An 11,402-nucleotide genomic window follows, 5' to 3' on the forward strand; every position below is an offset into this window, starting at 1 on the left:
TTTTTTTTTTTTTTTTTTTTTTTTTTGAGACTGAGTCTTGCTCTGTCACCCAGGCTGGAGTGCTGTGGCATGATCTTGGTTCACTGCAACCTCCACCTCCCAGGTTCAAGCAATTCTCCTGCCTCAGCCTCCTGAGTAGCTGGGATTACAGGCACCCACCACCATGCCCAGCTAACTTTTTGTATTTTTAGTACAGACAGGGTTTCACCATGTTTGTCAGGCTGGTAATGTCACGCTGGTAATGAACTCCTGACCTCAAGTGACCAGCCCGCCTTGGTCTCTCAAAGTGCTAGGATTACAGGTGTGAGCCACTGCACTGAGCACCTCAATTTTTAAATATTGAAGTTTACCATTTAAAAAAATTATCCTGCGTACCTCCCTCTCAATTTTGCTATTAACCTAAAAGCTACTCTGAAAGAGGGTCTTTTTTCTCATTTTTGAAACAAGGTCTCAGTCTGTCACTAAGACCAGTGCCATAGCATGATCACAGCTCACTGCAGCCTCAACCTTCTGGGTTCAAGTGAACCTCCTGCCTCAGCCTTCCAAACAGCTGGAACTACAGATAAACACCACCATGCCTGGATAACTTTTTTGGTTTTGGGGGGATTTTTTGATAGAGATAAGGTTTCCCATGATCCCCAGGCTGGTCTCAAACTCCTGGACTCAAGAGCTCCTCCTGCCTCAGCCTCCCATGGTGCCTCATGTTTGTAATTCCAGCTTGAGCCACTATGCCCAGTTAAAAAAGTCTTTAATTTAAAAAAAATTATTCATGTGGTAAAGCTTTGAGTCTGACCTATCTATTGGCTGTCTCAAGAAATACTGTAAATAAATCTGAAACGTCACACCTAAACACACAATTGTTATAGAAGTTAATTACAACCTTGATAGGCTCTTTTACATTTTTCTTTTCTTTTTTTTGTAGAGAACAGGGTGTGGCTATAGTGCCCAGGCAGGTCTCAAACTCCTGGGCTCAAGGTATCCTCCCGCCTCTGCCTCCCTAAGAGTTGGGATTACAGGCATGAGTCACAGTGCCCAGCCTCCTTACATCTTTCTTGATTAATGGTGCAAACTCATAAGAACAAGTACTTCCTCAAGTCCATCACAAATCTAATTTTAAAAATAAATAAATAAAAAGAACAAGTACCACCCAGGAGCAATAGTTTACGCCTGTAATCCCAGCACTTTAGGAGGCTGAGGAGGGCAGATTACAAGATCAAGAGATCGAGACCAGCCGGACGCGGTGGCCCCAGCACTTTGGGAGGCCAAGGCGGGTGGATCACAAGGTCAAGAGATCGAGACCATCCTGGTCAATATGGTGAAACCCCGTCTCTACTAAAAATACAAAAAATTAGCTGGGCATGGTGGCGCGTGCCTGTAATCCCAGGTACTCGGGAGGCTGAGGCAGGAGAATTGCCTGAACCCAGGAGGCGGAGGTTGCGGTGAGCCAAGATTGCGCCATTGCACTCCAGCTGGGGTAACAAGAGTGAAACTCCAACAAAAAAAAAAAAAAAGAAAAAAGAGATCGAGACCATCCTGGCCAACATGGTGAAACCCCATCTCTACTAAAAATACAAAAATTAGCTGGGCATGGTAGTACATGCCTGTAGTCTCAGCTACTCAGGAGATTGAGGCAGAAGAATTGCTTGAACCTAGGAGGCAGAGGTTGCAGTAAGCCAAGATCGAGCCACGGCACTCCAGCCTGACGAGAGAGACACTCTGGCTCAAAATAAAAGTACCTCCAAAATATATTTCTGTACCATTACCACATTTTACCCTATTTTTTACATTAATTTTTAAAGTTTCAACTCACGCGGACAATGGACTAAGTGCACCCTCAATGAAATCACCAAACTCATCAGACACCTATTTTTAGTTATACAAATATTATATGTGTAAATATTTTCACTTATTCTATTATTCAACATATTGTTAACTGAAAACTCATCACGTTACCATGTAACAATATGGGAGGTAGAAAACAAACATATTTAGAACACTGGCCCTGAATGGCAATATTTTATTTAAAAGGCACACAAATAAATGATTACAAATTAAGTGCCTCAAATGAAATCTCTACTAGTTGCTAAGAGAGCACTGTGAAAGAAATGCCTAATTCTGGCTGAGATATTCAGATAAAATTTACAAAGGGGTGCTACTTGAGCCAAGTACAAGGTCTTGGTGAGGCCAGGGTGAACACGACCTTACAGGCAAAGGGAAAAATAATGCAGAAAAGCCTATATACGTGAGCAAAGAGAGAAACAGTTGGAATAAACATGAGAAGTGTATTTTTGTTTTTGTTTTTGTTTTTCTTTTTTTTGAGATGGAGTTTCGCTCTTGTTACCCAGACTGGAGTGCAATGGCGCGATCTTGGCTCACCGCAACCTCCACCTCCTGGGTTCAAGCAATTCTCCTGCCTCAGCCTCCCGAGTAGCTGGGATTACAGGCACACACCATCATGCCCAGCTAATTTTTGTATTTTTAGTAGAGATGAGGTTTCACCTTGTTGAACAGGATGGTCTCGATCTCTTGACCTTGTGATCCACCCGCCTCGGCCTCCCAAAGTGCTGGGATTACAGGCTTGAGCCACCGCGCCCGGCCTGAGAAGTGTATTTTTGATACACATAGAAGTATAATCAGTGAGATCCAGTAATTGACTTATTTGGATTGAGGAGAAGAAAAAATTCAAGGACAACTCTCAGTTTTCTATATTGAGGGAATAAGTGAACAACGACAGATGGAAGTAAAGATAAATAATACTCATTAAGAGCTTACTATGTCAGGCATTGGGCTAACTGTATCATTTCATCACTCAGTTGTGAAATTAACAGTTAAGAAGTTATAGACATAAATGCATGTGACCTATTTATTGAGAAACATAATTTTCTTTTTTTTTTTTTTTGAGACAGAGTTTCACTCCTGTTACCCAGGCTGGAGTGCAATGGCGCGATCTCGGCTCACCGCAACCTCCGCCTCCTGGGTTCAGGCAATTCTCCTGCCTCAACCTCCTGAGTAGCTGGGATTACAGGCACGCACCACCATGCCCAGCTAATTTTTTGTTTTTTTAGTAGAGACGGGGTTTCACCATGTTGACCAGGATGGTCTCGATCTCTTGACCTCGTGATCCACCCACCTCGGCCTCCCAAAGTGCTGGGATTACAGGCTTGAGCCACAGCGCCCGGCCCTGAGAAACATAATTTTCTAGGCATCTTTGGCTATTAAAAAGCATTTTCCCATTTATCATTTTGTCTTCTTGAACCACTTTATTTCCTGGGCTTCACCAATTTCACTGTCTCCTCATGCTCTAACTTTTCTACCCACTCTTTCTCATACTTCTTACCTCCTCCCAAGATCCTCTTTTTAATTTAATGTACCCTCATCATAACTTCCCTTGGTTTCCTATTCTCCCTAAATGTAGCACTCCAGCCTGGTAAGAGAGTGAGACTCTTTTCTCAAAAAAAAAAAGAAAAAGAAAATTACAAAAGGAAACCATTATATATGTAAATATGTAAAACCAAGTATACACTGACTTGGAGCAAAATTTTGATAACCCCCGACGTGCAGTATTAAAGAAATTTTGTTATTCTACTAATTACTTTCAGATGAGATTTCAGCAGACAAAAAAAATTACATATGTTTTTGTTTGTTTTGAGACAGGATCTCTGGGTATGGCATGAGTACAGTGGCACAATCAGGGCTCACTGCAGCCTCAACCTCCCAGGCTCAAGTGATCCTCCCACCTCAGCCTCCCGAGTAGATAGGCCTACAGGCCTGCGCCACCACACCCAACTAGTTTTTTTCATTTTTGGTAAAGATGGGGTTCTGCCATATTTCCCAAGCTGATCTTGAGCTCTCAAGCTCAAGCAATCCACCCACCCCAGCCTCCCAAAGTGTTGGGATTACAGGCATGAGCCACCGTGCCTGGCCAAAAAACAGTTACATACAAATAATGAAATATCCCAATTACTCCTGCTACCTATTTATTAACATACTATTAAATAGCTGAAAAAGTTTCCTGGTCCTAAATACAACTTTACTTGGTAATATCTCAGTTGATGGCAAATGCAATGTTTACTGCTGTATTTGGATTTGTGCCTGGATTTAGTGTGAAATGAGGATACTCCCACTGCTGAGTTTTTCTGCTATGTCATCAGTTCACATCTGCCATAGGATATGTTTCAACATGTCATCAGCAAAAGCAATCAAAACATATTTTTTTTGGGGGGGTAGATCAGGTTTTCATTTTTCCAAAAATTGCACCGAAGTAAAGCAAAGCTTGTTGATGCGGATGTGCTGTGTAGGTATTAGCAGTACTTCCCTCACTATGCACTCCTTGGACAGTTGTGCAACCACAAGAAAGGGTGGTTAAAACATGTTTTCTTCTTAACTTACTGAAAGTGTCAAAAGTCTGTCAATTACAAATCTTTAAACTGCTCAATAATAGTATGTGGGAAGAAAATGTGTGTACACACAGACACACCCCTAGTGAGGCTACATAATGTGCTTGCAGGTTTTAAAGTCAAACTGACACAGAAGGGCTAGGATCCTAGTTAAGCCTCACCCTTAAGCTTGCCCTAAAGTATGTGTGTACACACACACACACACACATCCTAGTGAGGCTACATAATGAAGGACTGACACAGAAGGGCTGGGATCCCAGCTAAGTCCCACCCTTAAGCTTGTCCTAAAGTGTGTACACACACACACCCCTAGTGAGGCTACATAATGTGCTGCAAGTTTTAAAGTCAAACTGACACAGAAGGGCTGGGATCCCGGCTAAGCCCCACCCTTAAGCTTATCTTAAGTGAAAACAGTTGACCACATTTTTCAGCCGAAATGTTGCCTTTTTGGCCTGCCCTGCTCCTATCCTGTGCCCATAAAAGACTTCAGCTAGCAGAGCGACACAAGCACCTGAGTGTCAAGAATACAAGCTGCTTGCTGAGCATCAGAGACTATGGAATTTGGCTAACTTGAGACAGTGCGATTTCGGATAGGGGCCTGCAAGAGATAGCCGGACTTCAAGGAAAGATCACCTTCCCATCCCCTTTCCAGCCTCCCTTTCCGCTGAGAGCCACCCACTGTTCAATTGTCTTCTGCATTCATCACCTTTCAAACAGTTCATGTGACCTGACTCTTCCTGGACCCTGAACAAGAACTGGGTGCGGAGAGGACAGGGGCTGCCACTCTGACCTGCCACTGAGCTGGTTGGCACTTGCCGGTTCTGGACTGCAAAGATGGAAGAGCACTGGTTATAACATGTTTGGACGCTGCCGTGAGGCCCACGCAGAGCCTGCACCTGCCAGAGAGTAGCGACTGGCCAGTTCATTCGCTCGTTTCCACACTGGCTCTCTTGCTTGCACACTCCCTCCCGCGAGTAGTGGCCAGCACTGGGCTGAGTGCAACGAGCCACTCCAGTTCCCGCCCATGAAGGGGATAAAGGGAACTATCCTGTCTCAAAATTATAAATCTTAATTTAAAAATCCCAATATAGGGCCGGGCACGGTGGCTCACGCCTGTTAGCCCAGCACTTTGGGAGGCCGAGGCAGGAGGATCATGAGGTCAAGAGATAGAGATCATCCTGGCTAAGATGGTGAAACCCCATCTCTACTAAAAATAGCATTGTGGCACACACCTGTATTCTCAGCTACTCGGGAGGCTGAGGCAGGAAAATCGCTTGAACCCGGGAGGCGGAGGTTGCAGTGAGCCGAGATCGCTCCATTGCACTCCAGCCTGGGCAACAAAGAGAGACTCTGTCTCAAAAAAAAAAAGGGGGGGGGGGGGGGGGGGGCAGGGCGGGCAGGCAGATCATGAGGTCAGGAGATCAAGACCATCCTGGCCAACATGGTGAAACTCGTCTATACTAAAAATAAAAATTAAAAAAATTAGCCGGACGTGGTGGTGAACACCTGTAGTCCCAGCTACTTGGGAGTCTGAGGCAGGAGAATTGCTTGAACCTGGGAGCCGCAGATTGCAGTGAGCTGAGATCGAGCCACTGCACTCCAGCCTGGCGACAGAGCGAGACTGTCTAAAAAAAAAACAAATAAAAAAGGCCAGGCGCGTTGGCTCACGCCTAGAATCCCAGCACTCTGGGAGGCCGAGGCAGGTGGATCACGAGGTCAAGAGTTTGAGACCAGCCTGGCCAACATGGTGAAACCCCGTCTCTACTAAAAATACAAAAGAATCAGCCAGGCATGGTGGTAGGGGCCTGTAATCCCAGCTACTTGGGAGGCTGAGGCAAAATAATCAATTGAACCTGGGAGGCAGAGGGTGCAGTGAGCCGAGATAATTGTACTCCAGCCCCGGCGACAGTGCAAGGCTCCTGTCTCAAAAAAAAAAAAAAGTCCAAGAAGTTTAATTTAGAATTATTATAATACTTATCTCAAAATAAAAATGAAATATATATATCAGGAAATCCCTGCGCTCTTACTAGACTCTAAAGTTCAGAGCTTAAAGGAGATTTTATTATAGTCTCAATATTAATACTGATATCTCTCTGTATTTTTTTTTTTATTTTTGTTTTGAGACAAGGTCTTGGTCTGTTGCCCAGGCTGGAATGCAATGGTATTATCACAGCTCACTGCAACCTCCACCTCCTGGGCTCAAGCAATCTTCCCACCTTGGCTTCCCAAGTTGCTGGGAACTACAGATGTGAACCACAGCCAGCTAACTTTTTAAACTTTTTTTTGTAAAGGTGGAGCTTTGCCATGTTGCCCAGGCTAGTCTTGAACTCCTGGACTCAAACAGTCCACCTGCCTCAGTCTCCCAAAGTGCTAGGATTACAGGCGTAAGACACAACGCCTGGCCCTCTGTGTGTTTTTTTTTTTTTTAAAGACAGTCTTGCTCTGTTACCCAAGTTGGAGTACCGTGATGCAAAGGCTATAGTACAGCTCACTATAGCCTCCGCCTCCTGGGTTCAAGCAATTCTCCTGTCTCAGCCTCCCAAGTAGCTGGGAGTACAGGCACATGTCACCACACCCGGCTAATTTTTTTTTTTTTTTTTTTTTTTTTTGAGACAAAGTTTTTTTCTTTTTTTTACCTTGGCTGGAGTGCAATGGGGCGATCTCGGCTCACCGCAACCTCCGCCTCCTGGGTTCAGGCAATTCTCCTGCCTCAGCCTCCTGAGTAGCTGGGATTACAAGCACGCGCCACCATGCCCAGCTAATTTTTTGTAGTTTTAGTAGAGATGGGGTTTCACCATGTTGACCAGGATGGTCTCGATCTCTTGACCTCGTGATCCACCCGCCTCGGCCTCCCAAAATGCTGGGATTACAGGCGTGAGCCACCGTGCCCAGCCTAATTTTTTGTATTTTTTAGTAGAGATTGGGTTTCACTATGTGGGCCAGTCTGGTCTCGAACTCCTGACCTCAGGCAATCCACCCACCTAAGCCTCCCAAAGTGCAGGGATTACAGGTGTAAGCCACTGAGCCCCACCCCCTCTTTATTTTTTTAAATGCAGTAATTTTAAAATGTTTCTTTCAGCTTGGAAAGTGAAGCCATTTTTGCCCAAAAATAAATGCTAGAGAACCAACAGCAGGGTAATGGAATAGTAGAAAAAAAATATTTGGACTTGTGGTTAAATACATGTGAACACACATATTTACTGCTGCCTCCTCAGAAACTAGGTTTACTATGTTTACAGAAAAAGGATTTTTATTTTTAAACTCATGGACCCATGAGGACAAATGAAAGGACACAAAAGAAACAAAATTTTGGAAGCTAGAAACCAGAAAAATAGGTAGTAAGTAATTTAGAAGACCAGACTGTGGTCAGAAAACCAGGAATAGGCTTTCTCCACAGAATCAGAAAAAAAATCATGAACTGGAGGCACTGACAGCAAATAATGCTGATAATTGATGGACTGGTCAAAAGTCTGTATAAAGAGTACACAGATCTCTAGAGCCTCTATCCCAGGCTAATCAGAGACTAGCCCACACCAAACTACTAAATACTGGATGTTTACTCTCTGTCACAATTGAACCAGAAACACAGGGGTCAGGAAAAAATGAAAATAGAGAAAAAAATCTAACTACTGAATGGTAAGATCCTAGACTCTCTTTTTCCACCTGTCTCTTCAAACACTAGCAATCAGACCTGTATACAGGCCAGGTAGGAGAAAAGATTCCTCTCTGAGGTAGCTGACCATCTCCCACAGAGAAAACACAAAAAGATATCATAGATGGGGCCTCCCAATCAAATGTGTCCAGCTGGGTCATCATACAGTAACATTAAACACTTCACAAATTTTGCCCTTCACACAGAGCTGAACTTTCAATCAGCTTTTCAGTACCTGACTCTTAAATATGAACAAACAGGATGGATTTCCAGAAATTCCTAGAGGCAAACACAAAAGGAAAACAAAATACCTTGGAGCCAATATATATATATATAATTTATATTCTCAGAATGTTAAGATACGAAATCCATAAAGTAAGAACAGGAGGCCAGGGGAGGAAATTCAAATTATAAAAAGGTGTAGGGCTTTGGCCAGGTGTGGCGGCTCACACCTGTAATCCTAGTACTTTGGAAAGGCAAGGTGGGTGGATCACCTGAGGTTAGTAGTTCAAGACCAGCCTGTCCAATGTGGTGAAACCCAGTCTCTACTAAAATACAAAAAAAAAAAAAAAAAAATTAGCTGGGCGTGGTGGTGTGCAACTATAATCCCAGCTTTTGGGAAGAGGCAGGAGAATCACTTGAACCCGGAAAGCTGAGGTTGCAGTGAGCTGAGATAGCTGAGGTTGCAGTGAGCTGAGATCGCACCACTGCACTCCAGCCTGGGTGACAGGGCACAACTCTGTCTCCAAAAACAAAAGAAGGGGTGGTTAAAAATAAAAATTATGAGACTGGGCAACACAGCAAGACCCCATCTCTACAAAAAAAATTTGATGAAAAAATTAGCTAAGTGTGGTGTCTCAAAAAAAAAAAAAACCACAAAATAATTCAAGAAAAATTCCTAAAAGTGAAGGACAAAAGTAAACAGAACTTTTCATCCAAACACAATGGATAAATTAAAACAAAAAACAACAACAAAAAAAAACCCATACCATAGCATATTATTGTGAAATTTCAAACACTGAAGTCAAACGGAAGTGTCTACAAGATTCCAGAAAGAAAAAAAATCTTATCACATGAAGCTGTCAACAATAGCAAAACTGAAAACAAGAAGATAACGTTTTCAGAATTATGAAGAAAAACTATTTCAACATCTTATGAAGAACAAGTAAAAATATTTTCAATAAAATAAAATATTTTCAAACAAATGAGGTCTCAATATTACCTCCAAATGAATATCTCTCCTGGGAGCTACTAGAACAACACTTCACACACACACTCACATCCCCTCCAAAGCCATAATTATGAATAAGACTTAACTAAATACATAAACTAATAAAATTAAAAATTTAGCAAAGTCACTACATTCAAGATAAACAGACCAAAAAAACCCTGTATAACTATATTCAAGCAACAAACATTTACAAATTTTTTTTTAATTTTAAATACCAGCGATGCACAGCGGCTCACGCCTGTAATCCCAGCACTTTGGGAGGCCAAAGCAGGCGGATCACCTGAGGCTGGGAGTTTGAGACCAACCTAACATGGAGAAACCCCATCTCTACTAAAAATACAAAAAATTAGCCAGGTTGGGGGCAGGGGATGGCGCATGCCCCGTAATCCCAGCTACTCAGGAGAATCGCTTGAACCCGGGAGGTGGAGGTTGTGGTGGCCGAGATCGTGCCATTGCACACTAGCGTGAGAAACAAGAGCAAAACTCTGTCTCAAAAAACAAAACATCCAATTAATGTCCCCCAGTAAACAAAAGAAAAAACAAAAAACAAAACAAAATTTTAAATACCATGTACAGTAGTGTAATACCTAGAAATAAATCTACAGAGATAGGTGTGTAATCTCTACAAAACACTAAGAAAAATTTTAAAGACCCAAACAGAGAGATATACAACACATTCATAGACTGAAAGATTCATTATTATTAAACTGTCCATTGTCCCCAAATTGATCTACAAATTGAATGCAATTCCAATAAAATTCCAGCAGGTTTTCTGTGTGAAAGCTGACAAGATATTAAATGTATAAGTATGTATTTATTTATTGCATGAAAATGCAAAGTCCACAGAATAGCCAAAACAAAACAATCTTGAAAACGAACAACAAATTTGGACATACATTGCCAGATTTCAAGACATTATAAGGTTATAGTAATTAAGACTGTGTTGGCCTGATGCAGTGGCTCATCATGCCTATAATCCCAGAACTTTGGGAGGCCAAGACAGGAAGATCGCTTGAGCCCAGGAGTCTGAGGCCAGCCCAGGCAACATGGCAAAACCCTGCCTCTACAAAAAACCCCTCTGATCCTCCCACCTCAACCTCCTAGTAGCTGGACATGGTGGTACATGCCTGTAGTCCCAGCTATGCAGAAGGCTGAGGTAGGAAGATCACATGAGCCCAGGAGGTTGAGGGGGCAGAGAGCCATGTTTGCACTACTATACTCCAGCCTGGGCAAAAGAGCAAGACCCTGTCTCAAAAATAAAATTATTTACAGATAAAATGTCATGATGTCTAAATCTCCTTTAAGAAAACGGAGACTGAGCAGAACAAATTCTATTAAACTTCTTAAAAATGGAGGAATGGAGGAAGGGAGGAAGGGAGGGAGGGAGGGAGGGAGGGAGAGAAAGAGAAAAAATGCAGAGGCCAGGCATGGTGGCTCACACCTGTAATCTCAGCACTTTGGGAGGCCGAGGCAGGCAGAGCACTTAAGGGCAGGAGATCAAGTCCAGCCTGGCCAGCATGGTGAAACCTTATCTCTACTAAAAATACAAAAAATTAGCTGGATGTGGTGGCATGCGCCTGTGGTCCCAGCTACTCGGGAGACTGAGGTAGGAAAATCCCTTGAATCTGGGAGGCGGAGGTTGCAGTGAGCCGAGATTGTGCCATGGTACTACAACCTGGGCAACAAAAACAAGACTCTGTCTCGAAAAAACAAAACAAAACAAAAAAGGAAAATAAAATGGAGAGAGAAATGAAACAAAATTGGGAAATGTTAATCACCAAAGTTGGTAACAGGTACATCAGGGTTCATTTCAATGTCCTTCCCACTTTGTTGTTTATGTTTTTCATAATAAATTTCTTTAGGCCGGGCGCGGTGGCTCAAGCCTGTAATCCCAGCACTTTGGGAGGCCGAGGCGGGTGGATCACAAGGTCAAGAGATCAAGACCATCCTGGTCAACATGGTGAAACCCCGTCTATACTAAAACTACAAAAAATTAGCTGGGCATGGTGGCGCGTGCCTGTAGTCCCAGCTACTCAGGAGGCTGAGGCAGGAGAATTGCCTGAACCCAGGAGGCAGAGGTTGCGGTGAGCCGAGATCGCGCCATTGCACTCCAGCCTGGGTA

At 43.2% G+C, this 11,402-nt stretch overlaps 1 protein-coding gene and 1 non-coding gene across 2 annotated transcripts in view; both read right to left on the reverse strand.

The window, feature by feature from the left end:
* UBE2R2 (ubiquitin conjugating enzyme E2 R2) overlaps window positions 1–11,402 on the reverse strand; it is a 109,912-nt gene that overhangs the window by 56,675 nt on the left and 41,835 nt on the right. The window lies entirely within an intron of this gene.
* LOC116566197 lies at window positions 4,241–4,364 on the reverse strand. Its single transcript, XR_004275792.1, has one exon. It is a non-coding gene; the product is annotated as a U4atac minor spliceosomal RNA (small nuclear RNA).

The sequence above is a fragment of the Sapajus apella genome, unplaced genomic scaffold (assembly GCF_009761245.1).
Source record: "Sapajus apella isolate SASKATOON/1434 unplaced genomic scaffold, GSC_monkey_1.0 scaffold42, whole genome shotgun sequence".
In the NCBI taxonomy this organism is placed as follows: Eukaryota; Metazoa; Chordata; class Mammalia; order Primates; family Cebidae; genus Sapajus; species Sapajus apella.